The sequence below is a fragment of the Lepidochelys olivacea genome, assembly GCF_965140295.1.
Source record: "Lepidochelys olivacea isolate rLepOli2 genome assembly, chromosome: 12".
NCBI lineage: Eukaryota > Metazoa > Chordata > Testudines > Cheloniidae > Lepidochelys > Lepidochelys olivacea.
The window spans coordinates 23,541,350-23,563,959 of NC_140422.1; the positions used below are offsets into that span (position 1 = coordinate 23,541,350).

The window sequence follows — 22,610 nt, forward strand, 5'->3', positions numbered from 1 at the left end:
ATAGACTGTGCTGAGGTTCCTTTTATTTCAATTACTGGCTATAGATACCCAAAGTATCAAGCTAAACTACTCTGTTTTGCTTCACAGGATTTTCGTCTGCTCTCCAAATTGCTGGTGATGTGGTGAGGTCCCTGTTCAATCAATAGTAACCTCTGGGAAATGTATAACTCTCTAACCTACATAGCGCAGCATAATCACACTAGCTCAAGGGATAGTTCTGGGAGTCTGCTTTGGTTAAGGCGACCTTCATACATGTTTTAATCAGGTCCATGAAGCTCTAGGGTTTTGCTTCATTCGTTTTTTGTAACGTTTTGCAAACAAGTCTGCAAAGAAGGCATCAACAAGTTTGAACAACTCTGACAAGACAATATGTTCCCTTCCCCTCTTCGAGTTACTGTGTCCCTGGGCATGGGTCTGTTTAACCACACAACAAAAATGTTTAGGGAGTGGTGTGGGACTCCTACCTGATTGTCCTGCTGCCGATCCTTTGTGGGTTAGTGGTGCATCCTGCGTGACTGCATCCAGCTAGTAGCTGGAATCACGTCCCAGTACTGACCCACGCATTCCAGCCGCACAGGCACTGTGGGATTATGTATGCCCCCATAAGGATTTTGTTTTCAGGCTCCATCAGGAAAGAAAGTCTCAAGCCTTTCAATTCTAGAGAAGGGCTGGGCCTTGGAGTGCGGCAAGCAGGCACTGGGAGCAAGGGTCAGCAGGTGACAGGCGAGCAGGGCAGCCAGGGCCCAGAAGCACCATCCCATAGCCCATCCTGGGTCAGAAAGACACTGAGGAAGGAAGAGCTGGAAAGGAGTGACAATATTCTGAAAATGCTGCCACCTTGTGTCTGCTTTGGAGATCTGAAAACCTACACTCCAGACTCCCACACCGAAATAGTAACCGGAGTTTGCACCGTGGTCCAGTGCCTTACTATGAAACAACCACTAGAAAGTGAGAGTTAATTGTATGGCTTGAGGTGGCTTGTGTATCAATTTGCAATCTAGTTAGCTAGCTACAGCAGTTACTTGTGTGGCCCCATTACTGTAGTGTCTGAGCTTATCTATATAGTAGTATGGCAATGTGCGTAATACTCCAATAAATTAACCAGTCACAACTGGGTAAAATGAATAATTTATCTTTGTATCTTTAGCATCCATAGCAGGGCTGGATGCAACTCTGAGAAGAAACTGGAACTGGATGGATTCCACTGATAGCCAAGCCAAAAAACTCATTGCTGTATATTCTTCAGAGGAGAGGCCAAGGGATTTTGGTTTGGTTTGTTGAATTATTTTTTAACCTAAAAGGTCAGTTTTAACCTAAAAGGTCAGACTCATCGTTTTTTTTATTCAGTGCCTAAACAGATTGTTCAGATCTGTATGTTTCCGTTGCAAACATTCTGTACTACATTAGTTTAATGGCACAGTCACTATGAATTACAAACTTCCTCTGCTCCCCCCTGTGCTGATGAAACATGGCAACATAAGGAACATCTGTTCTGTTACCCTTTGCTGGAAATGGGAAACATCATATTGCATTTTTATTAGACTTATTTGGATGCCACTGGGTTTTTTCTAAACACATCAAAGAAGCTGAATAACCTTAATTGAGTACCACAGAAAAAGCATGGTTTCATGCAAATACAGCTGCCAACATAATTATTAGGACAATACTGAGCTTCTATTTCTGAAATCTGTTCCATTTCTATGGTTTTTCTATTGCTCCCTTGCTGCTGAATCTCATTATAAACATCTCCACTCAAACCAATCTACAGCTCTGCCAACATAGTTAGACAGTAAACAAGTTAAGTCCTTAATTGTTGACATTAAGAATCCGAATAAACCTAAGGATTAGTATGTGTGCTGAACCTTTTATTTATGTAGGAAATTAATCACCTCCTCCTCTCTAGCAACACAAGTGCACTGAAAGTAGCACCAGAAACTACCTCCGATAGCTAAATTGCTGTTTTATCAACAAATTTAAACAGCCCCCAAGATTTCTATTACAGTTTAGTTAAAGGCAACCGATTTCTCTTGTTCCTTTGGATGGTTGCTTGAGCCAGGTCTTCCTGCATCTGTAAACAGAGGCAATGTGCCCAGAATTAATTACCTTGGATTCATTCCTATTATGTGACCAAGCACACCACACGCAGCAGTTAATCAGAGTACATCCATGCAACCTCTAGCCTACCCAGCACATAGAATCATTTCATTATTTAACCTCATTGGGAGTTGAAATTTATGGTACTACTCAAGGAGCAAGGTAAGGGAGAATGGGTGACAGAATCTGTCCCTTAGATTTTTTCCAGTGCCTTTTTAGAATGCTAAGTACTTTGTGTATCATAAAACTAACTGTACATTCATTAGTAACCACAAAACCACTAATACTGTACCTAATTCTTAATCTTAATGAACCCTAACGAAATTGTAATGTCTCCCCACTTGAAATTCCTTGCATGATGTGCCCTAAACATTCCAGAAAATGTTTACCCTGGGATGGCATGTAACATTTCTCCTTTATTTGTTTGCTTTGCAGAAGTTAGGTAAAGACTGAAAATCAGGCTCCTAATATAATCTAGCTTCAACCTTAACTATAGAGGGATTGTTGTACCTCCCTGATTCATTAGCTTTTTATTTCTAGACACTTGCCAAGGTTCAAATCTACCTTAGGTCACTCATGAAATACGTTCGGTCTCAGTCTAATTGCTAGAAGACATCTGTTCATATCACAAAACAAATGGATATAAAGTCTCATGAGTAACAGTTTCTCTCTAAGAAAATCAGACTGCAAGAATAGCAGAGGTTTTGGAGGTCAGGATTGTGTTGTATCAGCAGACCTTCTGTAGGGAAGTTTACATAGCACGTGCCTGCACTGTCTGGCTCTCTCCATCTTCTTCATAACATTTACTCCAAATTTAAAAAGAAACAAAGGTCAATGGAACAAATTTATTCCTGGCTCCACTAAAGTCAATAGAGTAGAAAAGTTTGGCCCTATATCTGCATTGGGAAGAGAAAAGAGAACAGTAATTTAGAAGGTGTTTTAAGGTTATTTTAATATCATTGGATGGAGCGATTTGTAGTGAATGATTGCATGCAACTCTGCTCTGAGAATGTCAGAGACAAGGTGCGTGAGGTAATATTCACAGAGCTCTTCTTCAGGTCTGAGAAAGGTCTGTGGAGCTCAAAAACGTGTCGCTCACTAACAGAAGTTGGTCTGATAAACCGTATTACCTCACCCACTTTGTCTCTCTCATACCCTAGGACCAACACTGCAAATAATTTAGCAGTCTAGTCACAAAGAACACCGTTTTTGCTGTTACTGAAACTTCTCTCAGGTCTGTGTGTCTGTTTCTCTTTTTCTCTCTGTTTCTTGTAAATTTCACAAAAGTTTATCAGCCTAGATTACTCATTACAGAATGGAGATTTATCCAGCACATTTTAAAATGGGATGTGTGTGTGTGTGAATTTGAAGTAGTGCCTCATTTGTTTTATATAAATGTACCTAACATTTGCTTTATCTTTCTCCTGAACCTTTATCACATGTCCTTATGTTGCTGCACTGGTCACCTGATTAGCACGATATAATCCTCTACTAATCTCTCAGATATATTTATATGTCTGGATGGGGCCCATACCACACTCCTCACAATTAAAACTAAGACAGAACCTTCTTCAAACTGAAGCCATGACTGAGTTTTCAGATGAGTTGATCTAAGCAGTGTTAAAAGAACGGCACACTTAACCAAAAGGAGCCTGAAAATAAAATAGAGAATGAGAACTATCATGTTGAAGAAAGTTTATGAATGAACAGTTTATTCAGAGTTTTGTTTGCTGTATTATATTTTATTTTAGTAAGATAATTTTTAGTAATTTTTCAGAGATTTGCAGATGTTTGACTGTTTTGTGCTTTGCTAAGTTTGCTGAGACTCTGATTTATTATTAGTAAATATACGTAGTATTCAGAGTGTGGTACTCCCAGAATCCTAGCCCAGTGTTTATTCTACTTGCAGGCAAAAGCAGCACTTTTCCATTTGATACCGTATTTTCCTCACAACAACATTTGGCTCTATCGTGAAATGCATATGGACCTAAGCCCCATTGGTTTTTAAAACCATGATAAAATGTTTTATGGATCAGAGAGGAAAGTGCCAACCTAGGCAAAGCACCCCCTCATGTGCCTAGACACTAAACTGGTGGACGATCACCAAGTCTGAAATCTTTCCATGATGATTCATGTCTTAAGGACAAATATGAGGCCCTTACACAGTTTTAACCCAGACAAACTCCAAGTAATTTCAATGTGAGTTTATCTGAATTAGGACTGAATAAGGGGCTTCAGGGTTTATTTCTTAAGACAAGATCATCACTTGCTTTACTTGCAAATGCAGGGCACCTCCTTACTTCCCTATTCCAACTACTTGTCCTAGGGCTCAGTGCACCAGTGCCACCAGTTTCCTCTGGGCTGTTTCTCTCTCTCCCAGGCATGAGAGTGGGTAGGACTCTGCCCCCACACAATGGACCAGTCGCAACAGCTGAGATGATTCATAGGGGGAAGTAACCCATTGCATATGTAGACCAGTAAGAGATTACTCTTCCCTTCCCCTCCTCCACAAAATGGGAGGGAACAGGAAATGAATTACAATTCTCAGAGTCAGAGTTCCCATCCTGGTTTGCTTCTGGGACAGCAAAGAGCTACACATTGCCCCTTACTCAGGGCAGAATGTTAAACCACAGCCTAGCGCATAGTTAAGTATATTATGTCTGTTGCTTTTTGTTCCCCTTGAATTTCTATCTAGTGTTCCTGTTAGAACCTAATGCCAGTTTCAGCTGAGTTCTGTTATTACTTTATTGTAGAGAGACAGTGTTGTCTATTGGTTAGGGCAAGTGACTGCCTCAGATCTTTTGGATTCTTCTAGTTCATCACCATGGGATCTCCAGGCAAGGCCCCCAATCTGTCTCCCTTTACGTTTTCTCCACAATGGGTACAATCATAATAATAAATAATATCAGGGGTTTGGAGAGACTTCAGCAATGACTGTGAAATGGATTGTGAAAAGTGCTAGAGAAATTGGGGAAAAATCAACAAAAACATTTTTTTAAAAAAAATCATGCATCCATAGTGCAAGTGAGAAGCCTGTCTTTTCTTCTCATTCATTTTCTCCCTTCTTTAGTTTCTGTTTTCTCTTAATTCCCTTATTTCCCCCCCTTTCTTAATTTCGCCACTTAGTTAATTAAGCTTTCTCTAGGCTTGCAAACTTTTGGTTTCATAAGGTGAACTTGTTTACTAGGCAGGTTTTCCCAAACTCTCCCACTGCCAGTAATTAAGGGATTAGCATCATTACATCACTGGTGGAGATATTGAATGTTATTGCTCAGGCTGAACATACCCACGTTGCTTTCTGTTCATTGACGCTCAGTAGGCTGGGGCTGAGCTCTGCTCTAAATCAGTACAATGCCATGAATGTCAGCTTTCTTACAATGGGCGCTTTTGTATTCCAGAAGCTTTTCGTACCTTAATCCAACCCGATGCAAGCAATACATGCAACACGGTACAGGTACAACTTAAGCAGCTGCATTAAAAAAACAAAACATAAAATGAAGTGAACATGGCAGTTTAAATTGTTTAATAAGCTGTGGGCCAGATCATCAGGCATGGTCAAATGGCACAGAAAGCAAGTCAGTGCTTAATGTTCTCCTTTTCACTGTCCTGCCTGTTCTTCGCATGCTGTATTAGAGCAGTCTAAGGGCTGTTCTAACTTACGCTGGCTTGCAAAGGACACAGGAGGCCAAAACATATGCCAGGATCATCAGGCTGTCCTGACCATGCCCCCTTTTCTCTACTAAGCTCGTAGCAGAGAATTGTGTGGTTAGGGTGGGTAAATCAGCTCTACAAAAGGGTTCCCTTTTGGTTATGTTAATCCACTCTGTGCCAGGGAGGCTGGGTTACAGCCAAAGAACTCCAGCTGTGCAGCACACAGCAGCCATACCAGACTTGAGGATGAGTACTTGTGGCATCTTAGAGACTAACAAATTTATTTGAGCATAAGCTTTCATATGCTCAAATAAATTTGTTAGTCTCTAAGGTGCCACAAGTACTCCTTTTCTTTTTGCAAATACAGACTAACACGGCTGCTACTCTGAGACTTGAGGGTGCGGTCGCGGAAATCCAGGACAACCTCCCACCTCTGTCTCAGAGAGCATACTTGAAGAGAATGAAGCAGCTGTGCAGGTCTCTGATTTTATTGCCACAGGGCACGAGTCACACAGCCCCTGGGACTGCGCTAAGGAGCTGTGCCCCTCCTTCTCACCTGTGTTCTCCCACAGTTCACTTTAAATGTCACTTCACTAAAGTACTCTTTTCATTATTTGCAAAATCCTAAGGTGACGATGACATTGTCTCTCCATTCCAATCCTGTGTGTGAGTGGTGAGAAGCGGTGTCTTTTCTCAGCTTGGTTTGCCCCACTTCACCTGATACAATTACACTGGCCTGACCCTACCCACTGAAGTCAATGGAAAACTCCACTGAACTGCTGTAGGAGCAGGATCCAACCTTCAGTCTTCCTTGGGTTTTAAATTGTTGAGCTAATCTACGGAAAAGACAGACTCAACTTTTATTCTTCAGAGAGGGCCTGACCTGCTTCCATTTCAGACAGTTACAAATCCCCGCTTGACTTCAGTAACATGCGGAGGGAAGAAGAGTTCTTTGCTAAATGTGCACTGCTCAAGCTCTGTATAAGTACCTAAGGACCCACATGAAAAATACTGTGTTCATGGGATGTCAAAAGACTTAGGCATTTGGTTAAAGTCAATGGAGCTATATAGTTCACACCATCTGAGAATCTGGCCTGCAGTTTACATAGTGAAATAACCCACGAGAACTATGTATTATGTATATATACATAATCTATGACCTACCAGGAATGGGTATTACATACATACATATAATCTCTAGCATTTCCACCAGGCTCTATGTTTTGTTTCTGCCTTTTTGCCATAGCTGGCTCATGCTTTCTATGCCATGTTTCCACTTGCTTCCTGTTTCAAGGCCAGCTGTGAATTGATGATAGCATCTTCGAGCTGCTGGACTTCCTCTTGTCTTTAATCCCTTTATGGTTTCAAAATGGCCACACAGGTTTACAGTTGCCAACCACAGCAGTCAGATAGTAGCAGCTGGTAACCAAGTATACTACGTGCAGTTCTTTATGTTCCTTGAAAATGCAGCACAAAGATTTAGTGAGGTTGCAAAAGTAAGAACAACCTCTGAAATGTCTGGCATCAAATATCTTAGATGATCTAATCTCAGACGTTTGTAGATGATACATCAGTTTCAGCTTGTCTCAACAGGAGCTGCTGGAAATTTGATAATTGATAACTAGCTATTTAACCTTAAAAGATTTCCATACTTCATGGCCCCATTTGATTGGACTGTTAATAGATTTCAAAGCATGAACAAATTTCCCTAAATATTTAGGATATCATCTATCTGAGAAGGAAAATGCATTCTTTAGACAACTCTTTTGCTCAAAGCCAGTGTGAACTCAAAGGTAATATGAGCCAATTTTTCAGAGACAAAGCCACAAGTAAGTTTCTGCCTCTTCCTTTTCTTCTTCATAAAAACTTGGTTTCACAGGGCACAGAGCTGCAGACCAGATGTGTTGCAGGAGTTCCTGGCTGTGAGCAACTTTGTTTCTGTATTGTTGATTTTGTTAAAAGATGTAGTGAGAAATGTACATTTTTGTATACAGGAGCTTCTTCGAAGAAGCACAGAAGCTAAGAGCAAGCCAGGAAATGCAGAAATTTTCAAGTCATATGCTACACACCTAACCAAGTGGGAATACAGCCAACGTTTTGAATAGATGAAACATCAGCTTCATGTCAAGATCTTTAAGATTAGACGAATCAATCAGAAGTCAGTGCAGTGATTATTAGCTAAGACAGGCTGTTTATAAACATCCATGGGTATGCCTGAGAAGAGATTTAAGGCTTTAGAATATAAAAAAGTATCTAAATTTGTATGACCAAATCATCAGCACCACAGATAGGAGAAACTCCATCTTTAAGTTGATCATATATTTTTCCAAAAAGAAAAGGAGTACTTGTGGCACCTTAGAGACTAACCAATTTATTTGAGCATAAGCTCACATCTGATGAAGTGAGCTGTAGCTCACGAAAGCTTATGCTCAAATAAATTGATTAGTCTCTAAGGTGCCACAAGTACTCCTTTTCTTTTTGCGAATACCGACTAACACGGCTGTTACTCTGAAACCATATATTTTTCCAGGAATTGTAGGACTGATTACTACAGAACTCCAACAGGATTCAATGGGAACCTAACAGGGAAAAAAGGCAGGTGGTTTCCCCAAAATCTCCATTCCTGACCATTGAGTTCTGCAGTAAATTTTTCAGGCAGCCCGGATCTCCTGGTAGAGGAGTCAGGATTTTGAGTGAAAAATTATTTTATTCTACCCAAATCTGAACCACACACATGAGGGGAGCAGGTCATGAACTTTATGGGGAAAGAAGTATGGTGTTTCTCCTGCCTGTCACTAAACTATGGTTTAAGCAGGGAAAAGTTTTGTTGTGGAAGATCCATCTTCAGCCTTCTCAATTACAGATGCAATTAAGTTTGAAACCTGCTCTGCCAGCTCTTGGCTCAGTTGTGTCTTAAGGCGGCCCTGCATTAAGGACAGAGGGGAGTCATACCGCTCCAGGGAGAGATGAGGGAGGAATTCTGTCTTTGGAGGGCAAAATGCATTCCTGAATTCCTAATTTACACAGGGAAATGAGGGATGCAGCATACTGCCCTCATCTCAAAGCACCAATTAGCACTGCTGGCTAGCATGTAAGGAGGGGAGGCCAATTTTCCACCTCATTCTTAGTCCCAGAGGGTCAATAAATAAAGCAGGCCCTGCACTCCAGAGAATGCAGTTGTGCCATAGTGCAGCACAGGGGTGGATGGAGGAGTTCTTTGCACCTTTTCTTTCCCTATGAAGCTGCAGAGTCCCGTCTGAGGCCAATGAGAAAGAGAATGAGCTTTTTAAGAACAAATGGACTGCTTAAAAGATAATGATCACAGAAATACAGAAATGTAGGGCTGGAAGAGACCTCGAGAAGTCATCAAGTTCTGCCCCCTGCGCTAAGGCAGGACCAAGTAAACCCAGACAATCCCTGTTTGTCCAACCTGGTCTTAAAAGCCTCCAGTGATGGGATTCCACAACCTCCCTTGGAAGTCTATTCCAGAGCTTAGCCACCCTTATAGTTAGAAAGATTTTCCTAATATCTAACTGAAATCTCCCTTGCTGCAGATGAAGCCCATTATTTCTTGTCCTACCTTCAGTGGGCATGGAAAACAATTGATCATAGTCCTCTTTATAACAGCCCTTAGCACATTTTGTAGAGTGTTATAGTTTCCCCTCAGTTTTCTTTTCTCAGGATTAAACATGGCCAGTATATTTAACCTTTCCTCAGAGGTCAAGTTTTCTGAATCTTTTATCATTTTTGTTGCTCTCCTCTTGACTCTCTCCAATATGTCCAGATATTTCCTAAAGTGTGGTGCCCAGAACGGGACACAGCTACTCCATCTGAGGCCTCACCAGTGCCAGGTGGGACAGTTATCATCTGTGATTGTCTTAATTATTAATTATTATTATATTTATAACATTTATTATTACTACTAGTTATCACAGTTCTGGTTGTCAAATGTAAATTAGGCTAACTTTATATGTTACAACTGTGCTTTTCCCAACTCATAATTTTACATTGCTTGGCACCATTTTTTAAGTCTCTGTATAGTTTTTATTTTGGTAAAATATGACTACAGATTTGCTTCTGTAGCATGGTCTAATAAAACATATGGAACATTAGACATTTTTGAACCATTAGCTGTTGGCTTGCTCTTTCCAGGGACCACAAGCTCCCTCTTTCCTCTCTTCTGTCTTCATGCTTTCATTTGTTATTCAGGAGACGCTATTTCTCCAGGAATCTCTGTTGGGAACTCTGACCTGTATCATTGGCTCCTCAGTCTATTGGCTCATGTTTAAAGATTCCGTGTTATGTTAACATTACTCTGCAGTGTATATTGCTGTCATTATTATATGGCCACTTCATAGCTTGATGGCTCATTGGTAGGAAAGATGGTCTTGTAGTTGAGGCATAGCAGTTTAAGCCAGGAGACCTGGATTATATTCTTAGCTGTACCACAGAAGTCTTCTGCTGAATTTAGGGCTCAGTCCTGCAGTGTGCTGAGCACCCTGAGCTAAAGCCAATGGGAATTCACTACTTCACCGATTCAAACTCTTAATCAATGCGCAATCCTGCATCAGGAAAACAGGATGATTGCAGGAGGGTTGTCATCTCTGTTCTTCTGTTTCCTCATCTGTAAAATGGGCATAGCTATGTGTCACAGAGCTGCATGGGCAAAACTGGCATTTAGAGGGGGTCAGGCACCTAGCTAACTATGACAGACTCTGCAAAGAATGAGCAACCCAGATCCACCCGTGAGTAGTTAATTACCTCAGTGGCTGGGCAATAGTTAATTAGTTGAGGAACACCTGGGCCTAATAATGGGTTATGATGGCTTAGTCAGAGAGGAAGCTCCCGTGGAGAGGGACTCACCAGGAAAGGGAAACTAGGAAAGGTGCTCCTAGAGGAAAGAGGTTCCAAAAGGAGAGAGCTGGTCCTAGTGAAAGGACCTTATCAGACAGCAGCAGGTGGTCCAGTTCACAGAGGAACTACATGCTGCTCCACAGAAGAGCTCAGTGGTTTGACTTCTCCAGGGATCCTGAGTACAGAGATGGAATGCTTCCCATGTGATGGCAAGAGACTCCAGAGGGAGTCCTAGGTTGAGAAGGCCTTACTGGAAAGGAGCCTGAATGCAGGAGACTGGACTCAACTGGGGCAGATAGACTAAGATGAATTTGCTGTCTTTCCTCTCCTGACCCCCTACCCCTTCCAGATAGGAAGTGGATTAGAGAATTGCTTGTGTACCATGATTTTGTCTTTGGTTAAAGAAATTACAGTGCATGAAAGGGCATTGTTCACTGCATAAAAGTATCATTGCACTAACTGAAAGTCCATTGGGGAAACTGAAGCAGGGACACAATGGCATTTCTGCAGCAGGCCATCAGGGGACACTCTAGGGGTGAATGCCCACCATAACACTGTTTTTTGTAATGTAATAAAAACGTATGCACAATTCAGATGGAACCATATTCTGTCTGATGTGTGGTTCTGCCAAAATCTAAAGTATTCACAAAATTGGGTTGATTTTTGCCAGAATTTCATTTCAGAAGAAAACAGGGGTGGGGGGAGAGGAATTTGTTCTGACAATGTTGAAACATCCCAGTTCCACCTTTTCTTCATGAAACACTCTAATCTTCCATTTTGAAATACAAAATAAAAAAGGCCAAAATCAATTAAATGTTTCAGTTTTGTTCGAACTACACATTTCAATCAACCTAAAATGGAAAAAAAAAATTTTTTTCTTTGAAAAAATTTAAAATTCTCCCCAGTTTTTGGTCGGATTTGGAACAAAGACAAATTTCAAAATCCTTTGCAAAACAGAACTTCTGTTCTCTTCTGAACTCTGGTTGACATCACCAGGAAAGAGGGAACACAAAATGGGGAAGACTAAACCCAGCTGGAAATCCTCGTCATTACTGATCCTCCAGTTAGCAATTGCTTTCCCATGTCCTGAACAGAAGAGACAGCAGCTGGACTACACTTACCAGGAAATGAGTGGAGAGCATGGGACATGCTACATGGCTGGCTAGAAATGCCACAAAAGAAATGAAGAGATGAACTGGTAATACCTGGAAGACGTTCACTGGATTAGTACAGAGATAGGGTCCAGCAGGGGCTAAGAGGAGGGGAGATCTAAAAGCCTCCACAAACATGCTTATTGCACTTTGGGCCTGATCCAAAACCCAATGGGATTCAGTCCAAACCTTCAGGGAGAGCTCAGGGAAAGCTGGGAGAGGGTCACCATGGCCAAATCCAGGCCCCTTGCCACGTAGGGGTGGTGCAGTGGTAGTGGCTGCCATTTTAGCTTATGGACTACAGTGTCTGTATTGCAACACCATAGCCTGCTTCCAGAGTGAGGGTATGAAATTTCATCCCATTAGCACCCAGCAAATAGCTTCATTATTTGGGCTGGGGGGGAGGGCAAGGGGGGCATTTCACCTTATATGCTGCTTTTTGTGTAGATAATTGCTTCTCTGTGACACTGCTTTCTGACAAATCATTTGCTCTGTCCAAACACAGAGCATTTCAGTTTAATGCCCAGCCCAGACCAGCTTCTAGTTCAGTACCTGGGGAAAGATTTCCTCCAGGTGGGTATGGTGAGCACACACCACTTATTCAAGGTCATCAGCATATGTAATGCCATACTCCATGTCACACATGCTTAATAGAATGATAAGTGACCATTTTCTCATGGTGACTGACCTCTTCTTTCTAGTCTTTGCACCTCTCACTGAGTTGGTTTGTTTGGTCTGCCAGCTGCTTAGAATCATCACAGAACTACTGTCCCAAACAGTGGCAGCGAAATAATTGGTAAGGGATTGTTAGCACAGACGATATGATTATCAACTAACCCATCCTGTAGCAAATGGCATCTAGTCTGAAGTAAATACTCTGTATGTTAAACAGTAATTTCACCTCCTGGCCATACAGATAGAAGAAATCACACCAATAGCAACAAGTCAACTTTTAAAACACTTGTTTTTCTTTTTTAAAGGGCTAGTGACCCTTCAAAGAGCTGGACCTGGAGGGACACCAACAAAACAACAATGCAGTGATGTAGGGAAAGACATTTTAAGATCCTCATCTTTTTATTGGTTTCAGAGTAGCAGCCGTGTTAGCCTGTATCCGCAAAAAAATTTTAGTCTCTAAGGTGCCACATCTTTTTATTGGGTTTGTTAAGACACTGCCCCTGTTCCCATAAGATCTCTGTGACCTGTGGATACAATAATCAAATTTTCATAGGCAACAAAATACACTACGCCCACCCCCTGAGTTTTGTACCACAGCGGAGCAGGGGCGCCATTTCAGATTTTGGTAGGGGTACCCCCCCGCCCTCCCTAAATGGCACTCCTGCAGGCCAGCTCCATGGAGCAACATAACGGGCTTGCACTGCCAGATCCTGTGCCCTGTCTCTGGGAAGCAGCACCGATAGGGGCTGCATTTCACCGTGGGGGAGCTGATCACTGTGCGGCAGGTGCCAGACAGCAGCTGATGGGAAGGGCAGAAGGAGGACAGGCTTTCAAGCTGGTTCCTGGTGAGCTATGTGCAGCTGCTGGAGGTAGGAGACCTGCTGCACCAAGTGCCTTGGGACTAGGGGTGTGTGGGGAGGGGGCACAGGGGACTAGGGCCATGAGGGAGTGCAGGGATTAGGAGGGAAAGGGGTGCAGGAGGGGTTGGGGCAAAGGGGGCACAGGAGGGGAGTGCAGGGGCTAGGGCAGAAGGGTGCACAGGAGGGGAGTGCAGGGGGCACAGGAAGGGAGTGCAGGGGTTGGGGGCAAAGGGGGCACAGGAGGGGAGGGCAGGAGTTAGGGGAGAAGGGGGCGCAGGAGGGGAGTGCAGGGTAGGGGAGAAGGGGTGCAGGAGGGGAGTGCAGGGGTACGGGAGAAGGGGGGCAGGACGGGTTGGGGCGAAGGAGGCACAGGAGGGGTTGGGGCTAAGGGGCACAGGAGGGGAGGGGAGGGCGGGTAGGGAGAAAGGGCGCAGGAGGGGAGTACAGGGGTACGGGAGAAGGGGGCACAGGAGGGGAGTGCAGGGGTAGGGGAGAAGGGGGCGCAGGATGGGTTGGGGCAAAGGAAGCGCAGGAGGGGTTGGGGCTAAGGGGCAAAGGGGGGAGGGCAGGGGTAGGGAGAAGGGAGTGCAGGAGGGGAGGGCAGGGGTAGGGGAGAAGGGGGCGCAGGAGGGGAACGCAGGGGTTGGGGCAGAAGGGGGTGCAGGAGGGGAAGGCAGGGGTACGGGAGAAGGGGGCGCAGAAGGGGAGGGCAGGGGTATGGGAGAAGGGGGTGCAGGACGGGTTGGGGCTAAGGAGGCATAGGAGGGGAGGGCAGGAGTAGGGAGAAGGGGGCGCAGGAGGGGAGGGGAGGGGCTAGGGCAGAAGGGGGCGCAGGAGGGGAGTGCAGGGTAGGGGAGAAGGGGTGCAGGAGGGGAGTGCAGGGGTACGGGAGAAGGGGGCAGGACGGGTTGGGGCGAAGGAGGCACAGGAGGGGTTGGAGCTAAGGGGCACAGGAGGGGAGGGCGGGTAGGGAGAAAGGGCGCAGGAGGGGAGTACAGGGGTACGGGAGAAGGGGGCACAGGAGGGGAGTGCAGGGGTAGGGGAGAAGGGGGTGCAGGATGGGTTGGGGCAAAGGAAGCGCAGGAGGGGTTGGGGCTAAGGGGGCACGGGAGGGGTTGGGGCTAAGGGGCACAGGAGGGGAGGGCGGGTAGGGAGAAAGGGCGCAGGAGGGGAGTGCAGGGGTAGGGAGAAGGGGGCGCAGGAGGGGAGTGCAGGGGTAGGGAGAAGGGGGCGCAGGAGGGGAGTGCAGGGGTAGGGAGAAGGGGGCGCAGGAGGGGAGTGCAGGGGTAGGGGAGAAGGGGGTGCAGGAGGGGAGGGCAGGGGTAGGGGAGAAGGGGGCGCAGGACGGGTTGGGGCTAAGGAGGAACAGGAGGGGAGGGCAGGAGTAGGGAGAAGGGGGTGCAGGAGGGGAGGGGAGGGCAGGGGCTAGGGTAGAAGGGGGCGCAGGAGGGGAGGGGAGGGCAGGGGCTAGGGCAGAAGGGGGCGCAGGAGGGGATGGCAGGGTTGGGGTGAAGGGCATACATGAGCGTCAGCATAGGTGTAGGAGGGTAAGGGGTGCACAAGTGGGGCCACGTGATAAAGCATATATGGAATGTGCCAGATGCTGTGTTCGTCCGTGCCATAAGGGACTGTGTGGGTGGATAGAGCTATTGTCTTACCCAGACCCATGCTCTGCTCATGCTCCCAAACTTTGTGAAGGGCTGAGCCCTGGCTGAGCCTGGTCACCAGCCTGGGGCCTGCCCTTCCCAGTGCTAGGGGAGAGAGGGCACCTGGGGTTAAGACTCTCTGAAAGTTGCTAATCACCAGATGTACCCACTAGAGGGTGTTTGGAATTTAGACAGACTCATCCCTGGCCAGGGAGCCAGCATGTTGAGCTGCACGGCCCTGGCTCTCCAGGAGGCCTGGCTGAATGTGGCACCTACACACCCCTGGGGCACTGCTCAGGCCACTCAGGGTTGGTGCCGTCCTGGGGCATTTGTTGCACACGGGCCTGACCTCTGCCCCTTGGCTGTTGACAAACCTTTCACCCTGACACAACTGCATGGCATAGGAGGAAAGATCTCCTAGAGCGCCCCCTCCCTGCCCGCGCAGCAGCGAGCCCCCCCAGCACTCACGTGCGCTCAGCTCCAGGGAACTGGGGAGTCCCCTTGCAATTCCAGCTGAGGGGTCTGGAGACTCAAGTTTTTCACAGCTGCTGAGGAAACGATGGCTCCTGGGTTTCAAATGACAATGGCCAGCTTCTATTTGATCCAGTTCTGGTCTGTAACAACCTTTTCACTGCCCTGAACAGCTCACTGGGATGGCAAAGGAGTAACTCGGGGAGGAACCGGCATGTGCCACTGTGCTGCACACACAAAGCCTTTTAGAGCTTCACCGCTGCAGGTGGGGCAGAACCTCTCTGTCGCCTGCACCGTAGCACAGGGTGATGCCGGAGCTAACAGAGAATCTCTGCTCTCTGTTAGCAGTGTAGGGCCCATGACAGGCAGGGGAACCTTGAGAGGTACATGGTGCATAGACACACCAGCCTGCTCATTACACACTTGCCTAGATAGACAAAACTTGCCCTCAGAACCAGCTGTTCAGATCTTACTTCTGATACTAGCATAAGAAATCGCTATGCACCAAGTGCTTCCACTCATAACTTCCACAGTCTTTCTCGGGCTTGTCTGAGATGGGATCTTGGGACCTGTCATTCCCAAGTGCAGAATTTCCCCCTGAGAGCAACAGGCTCCTCAGTGACTACAGCACTGCTCCTCATATGGGACTTTATCCTGGCCATGGGGATTGAAATGGACTCCTCCCATTCGCAAAGCACAAGCTCCTCCCCCCCCCCAACTGAGTTGGACAAGGGTCTTAGTGGTTAAATGGTAGCTGAACAGTTCTGACTCTACCTCAAGGCTTGGGCAGAATCATAGGATTGGAAGGGATCTCAAGAGGTCATCTAATCTAGTCCCCTGCACACATGGCAGGACTAAGTATTGAGTAGACCATCCCTGACAGGTGTTTGTCTAACCTGCTCTTAAAAATCTCCAGTGATGGAGATTTCACAGCCTCCCTAAGCAATTTATTCCAGTTCTTAACCACCCTGATAGGAAGTTTTTCCTAATATCCAATCTAAACTGCCCTTGCTGCAATTTAAGCCCATTGTTTCTTGTCCTATTCTCAGAGATTAAGGAGAACAATTTTTCTCCCGTGTCTTCCTTGTAACAACTTTTCATGCCCCTCGAAATTTATCATGTTCCCTCTCAGTCTTTTCTTCTCCAGACTAAACAAACCCAATTTTTTCAATCTTCCTTCATAGGTCATGTTTTCTAGACCTTTAATCATTTTTGTTGCTTTTTCTGGACTTTCTCCAATTTTTCCACATCTTTCCTGAAATGTGGTGCCCAGAACTGGACACAGTACTTCAGTTGAGGCCTTATTAGCACAGGGTAGAGTGGAAGAATTACTTCTCGTGTCTTGCTTACAACACTCTGGTTAATACATTCCAGAATGATGTTTGCTTTTTTTTGCAACAGTGTTACACTGTTGACTCATATTTAGCTTGTGATCCACGATGACCCCCAGATCCTTTTCTGCAGTACTCCTTCCTAGGCAGTCATTTCCCATTTTGTACTTGTGCAACTGATTGTTCCTTCCTAACTGGAGTACTTTGCATTTATCCTTATTGAATTTCATCCTGTTTACTTCAGGCCATTCTCCAGTTTGTCCAGATCATTTTGAATTTTAATCCTATCCTCCAAAGCATTTGCAAACCCTCCCAGCTTGGTATCATCAGCAAACTTTATAAGTGTACTCTCTCTGTTATTACCTAAATCATTGATGAAGATATTGAACAGATCCGGACCCAGAACTAACCCCTGTTGAACCCCACTTGATATGCCTTTCCAACTTGACTGAACCACTGATAACTACTCTCTGAGAATGGTTTTCCAACCAGTTATGCACCCACCAGATAAGAGCTTGCTGTATTATCTCCTGATTGTTCTAAACTTAAATATAAACTTAAAATATGGCTTTAATTGGTGTTTGTATATATTTTTTCTTTCTTTATATAGGAATTAGATACAGTGCTCCTGTTAGATAATTTCTAAATTATTATCTGCAAAAAAGACTAAGTTTTCAGGTGCTTATGTAGCCCCTCGAATTATGGTTCAAGTTGTCCCACCCACCAAAATCTGAAATTGCACCCCTGAATATCAACAAAATGTCAGATGAAATTCAATGTCGATAAATGCAAAATAATGAACATTGGAAAACATAATCCCAACTATACATACAAAATGATGGGATCTAAAGTATCTGTTACCACTCAAGAAAGAGATCTTGGAGTCATTGTGGATAGTTCTCTGAAAACATCTGCTCAATGTCCAGCAGCAGTCAAAAAAGCTAACAGAATGTTAGGAACCATTAGGAAAGGGATAGGTAATAAGACAGAAAATATCATAATGCCACTATATAAATCCAATGGATGCCCACACCTTGAATACTACATGAAGTTCTGGTTGCCCCAGCTCTAAAAAGATATTTTAGAATTGGAAATGGTACAGAGAAGGGCAACAAAAATTATTAAGGGTAGGGAACAGCTTCCATATAAGGAGAGATTAAAAAGACTGGGACTTTTCAGCTTGGAAAAGAGATGACTAAGGAGGGATATGATAGAGGTCTATAAAATCAAGAACAGTGTGGAGAAAGGGAATAAGGAAGTGTTATTTACTCCTTCACAAAACACAAGAACCAGGGGTCACCAAGGAAATTTATAGACAGGAGGTTTAAAACAGTCAAAAGGAAGTACCTCTTCACACAACGTACAGTCAGTCTGTGGAACTCACTGGGGATGTTGTGAAGGCCAAAACTATAATGGGCTTCCAAAAAGAATTTAAAAAGTTCATGAGGGATAGGTCCATCAATGGCTATGAGCTAAGATAGCCAGGGATGCAACTCCATGCTCAGGGTGTCCCTAGCTTCTGTTTGCCAGAAGCTGGGAGAGGACAACAGGGGATGGATCACTTGATTGCCTGTTCTGTTCATTCCCTCTGAAGCACCTGTCATTGGCCATGGTTGGAAGACAGGATACTGGGCTAGATGGACCATTGATCTGACCCAGTACGGCCATTCTTATATTCTTATGTTGTTGTACAAGCATTCCATAAAGTCTAAACTAAACTTATTTTTATAACTCTAATACCTATTTGAACAGTACTAAGACACAGGTGAGTCAGACTGGTTCCAGCGACGTATTTGTCAGTGTTCACCTGAGATCTAGGGGCTAGGCATGAGCTGGCACCTGATCTGCCACCAGCACAAACAGTGTTGTCTTGGTTTTCAGAGATGCTGAGTCAATGGGAACTGTGGATGCTCAGACTGAAACTCAGACCACATATACTTTGGTTGACATTGAACACTACTAAATGTGTTGCATCAGAATAATAACAACACTTAAAGAATTTTCCTTTCTCTGATATGAGGGATCTATTCTCATGCGCCCAAATCTGCTGACTTTGCTCAGCTTAGACAGTAATATTTTTACTATGTTATTATGGGCTAAATTCTGCTGTCCAGTATTCTTGTGTAAATCCAGCCTTTCTCCACTGATATTAACAAATCTAATCTGGATTTAACCCAGTGTGTATCAAAGTGAACATAGCTTGACACTTGCAAAACCATTACATATTTTCCAAAAATATGTCCAGCTCTCCTTCTAAAGCAAGGCTCAGGGCTTACTTCTAATGCTGACTTTGGTAGTTCGTTAATATTTCTTTATGCAGAAATTCTGCCTAAATTGTAACATGCTTTCAAATGAGTTACCATCTGTAACCTTAAGCGCATCCCAGTGCCAGGGGGCAAGGGGCTCACTGGTATCAGGTAGTGACTTTCAGATAGTCTGACCAGTTCAACCTACCCCAATTCACTTACATCATAATCTTTATCTAACCGGTGTCGTGTAAGGTATCATTGGAAAACCACCAACACACTCATCATTAATATTCTTACATGGTGTATGTACAGTAAACTCCCACAGAAATGTGAAGAAAATATGGGACTAAAATATATTTGAACCAGACAAGTCTGGGGAGTGGGTAAACAGGTTTCTTCCAGAAAAAGGAAAAGCTGGCGCTTCCATCCAGGTGCACTCACAGTTAAGTGGCCATTTATTGGCATATTGGAGACTGCAGGCACAGATCAATTTGCATTATAGAAAGTACCAGCAGGGAAGAAACCAGCCTGGAACCCTCTCCATCAGAGTCCATGGTACCTTTCCTCACAGCAGGGGCACTGGACTTTAAAGGTACATGTCAAAAGTTCACTGGACTACAAAAGAGAGGGGCAAAGAGCCCAAGTGATCTTTCACCTAAAAAGACAAAGGAATCAAGCAGTTTGGACTTTGTGGGAGATCCTGACAAATGGGGTAGTCAGCTGTCTTGCTGGAAGAAGGTGTGGTCAGATGTTTATATTGAACCAAGACTGTTAAATTTTAGTCACTGGGAAGGGTTTTTCACTTATATTTGTTTGTAATCATTTCTGACTTCATCCCATATACCTGAACTCAATTAAAACTTCTCTCTTTTTGCTTAACTAAACTTGTTTTACTTTCATTCTAAACCAACCCAGTACTGTGTTTGATGTGAAGTGGTTATTAACTGCAGTTAAAGCACCCAGCTGCTGTACTTTTGTCTCTTTAATGGAGCAATGGACCTTGTTACTACTTTGGATGTGCCAGGAGAGGACTGGACATTTCAGGGCAGGTGGTTTGGGGGAAACTTGGGACTGGGGGCAAGTAGTAACCAAGACTGGTGTAGACCATAGTGTGGCTGTGATGTAACAAGCAGGCTGCTGGAGTCAGAGGTGCTGAACCAGAACTGGTCAACACACAGACACTCAGTGCATGCTTGTATATCTGGCTGGGAGAGTCCAGACAGGGAACTACAGCAGCAGAACATTGTAAGGCACTCACAGTTCCAGGACAAGCCATCATACAATCTCTCACTGGTCTGGGTTGAACCCCAAAATGTGACGCCATCTCAAACAGCTTATTGGCACACATGGGTCCCTTTGCTTTCTAGATTTTATCTGCCTTTATGTGACGAATTCTGGCTGCTTACTAAATTATACCTCTCTGTTACTTTCCTTCCATATGCACATACAAGCCACATTAGAACCCACTTTACACATCCTGTGAGAGTGGAGATGAGACCCTATTTGAATGTTTTCTAAGCTTGCTCCTTATCAGTGTCCATGCTGAAAAATTGGTTTCAGAGTAGCAGCAATGTTAGTCTGTATTCGCAAAAAGAAAAGGAGTACTTGTGGCACCTTTGAGACTAACCAATTTATTTGAGCATAAGCATAAACTTTTGTGAGCTACAGCATCCGATGAAGTGAACTGTAGCTCATGAAAGCTTATGCGCAAATAAATTGGTTAGTCTCTAAGGTGCCACAAGTCCTCCTTTTCTTTATGCTGAAAAAGCAGTTAAGCTGCACGTCTGTAGTTCTCTAGATCCATTTTTCCTTTTCCTAATTCTAGATTATCCTTCTGCAGTGTCTTGACCATTACTCCTCAATACCAAAACACCTACAGAGTGCAACATTAACATCTCCTAGCTATATGGCACAGAACAATTTTCCCTCAGTGTTTATTGCACTGTAGTCACTGCAGTGTCTCCTACTGTACATGATGATTACCATAGATGCTGTAGTGATAAATGCTGTACTTTAAATGACAAATATACATATGCCAATACAATAGAATGTACAGAATGTAAGGGCCCCACATGGCCTGTGACTATGCAGATGTGTAAGTGGTTTTATAATTTACTGCTTTTCCAGAAGATGCACAAATCTCCATTTCTGCTGCAAAAATGGCCATTTTGCTTCCATCTTCCATTTGCCAGACATTGTCTGCTTGAAGGTTGGTAGGGACTTTTGGAGTTGGGAAGAACAATCATAGGGAGGGGAGCATGGTAGAAAATATAATCTTAGCAAAGATCATAGGGTGCGTGCAGAGTCATATCATTATCATAGAGTGTTTGTATTGCTGTAGATGCCCCACTGTCCAGGATCTCATTGTGTTAGGTGCTGTACAAATGCAGAACAAAAAGACTGTTCCTGCCTCAAAGAGCTTACAATCTAAATAAACTGACTATTACGTAGACCATGAATATTGTGTATACAAAGACAATGAAGGAGGTTTTTCAAGAACTGAATCATAGAATATCAGGGTTGGAAGGGACCTCAGGAAGTCATCTAGTCCAACCGCCTGCTCAAAGCAGGACCAATCCCCAATTTTTGCCCCAGATCCCTAAATGGCCCCCTTAAGGATTGAACTCACAACACTGGGTTTAGCAGGCCCATGCTCAAACCACTGAGCTATCCCTCCCCTCCAAGGGGAATGTGGTACACTGTAAGTGACCAAGGGATGGTGGAATATTAAAATCTTTACCCTGGATTGGATGCTAACAAATACTGTTCATTAAGTTATAGCCATTGTTTGATGCATACCCCATTAGCTAGCACTCAATGATATAATTACACATATTAGGCCCACTCCTTACTCAGGATAAACTCTTGCTGCAGGATCAGGCCCATTTGTTTGTATTTTAGACAATTATGTTTAATACGAATGCTTTAAAATACAGGAGACAGACAGAGAGACCTAGCATTCCGCTCTGACAATGATTTTCCTTTTTCTTGACTGCAGTGGGCTATGACAGCATCTACTTCTGCTTTGGTAGTCCCAAAGACGTATGCTTTTCAAACTCACAATACTGCTATTTTCAGACTATGACTTCACACCAGCCAATGTGGGTAACTCCAAGCAAAGCCAAAATAAGACCTTGCGTTGTGCCAGTAATTCATCCCTTCCATGCTCTTGTACACATCTTGAAAGAGAGGAGATCATTAAAGCTTTGGAATGTTTCACTGTCTTGGATAATCTCTGCTGGAGCTGGAGGGGGGAGAGGAGGTTTCAAGCCAAGCTCTGCTGCAGAGTTAGAATACAGCCAAGTGCCTCTTGCAGAGGTGAGCTGTCTAGCTGTGCAGCAGCCTTGAATTCTGAAAGTGTAAGGACTAGCACTGTACCCTGTCCCTTTGACGGGTGCGGGGGGAAGTTCCTTAACTCATCTCTTTCGCTTATGCACCTACTGAGGAACCAAGCAGTGGCTCTCACTGTTCATTCCTCTTCATTATCTCTTCAGTTATCTTCTGCAAGGGGAGCCAACAGGTGTTCACATCACCAGAAACATCAGCACAAATGACACCAAGGTTGCAGTAAAGCTGCCTATGTTGCACTTGTTCTGTGGACAGAGGACTTTAATCTCCAGGTTTACCA

General features: G+C 44.3%; 1 protein-coding gene and 1 long non-coding RNA gene across 3 annotated transcripts in view; one reads left to right on the forward strand and one right to left on the reverse strand.

Moving 5' to 3' along the window:
• Window positions 1-22,610, forward strand: part of LOC311528959 — a 240,234-nt gene that overhangs the window by 162,892 nt on the left and 54,732 nt on the right. The window contains exon 4 of one of the 2 annotated variants that reach the window (XR_014713739.1): window positions 88-1,105. The exons of the other annotated variant lie outside the window; for it this stretch is intronic. This is a non-coding gene — a long non-coding RNA (uncharacterized lncRNA). Of the gene's footprint in view, window positions 1-87; window positions 1,106-22,610 lie in introns of those variants that run through there. 2 annotated transcript variants of the gene reach the window in all.
• Window positions 1-22,610, reverse strand: part of LOC311528956 (uncharacterized protein) — a 193,868-nt gene that overhangs the window by 56,149 nt on the left and 115,109 nt on the right. The window lies entirely within an intron of this gene.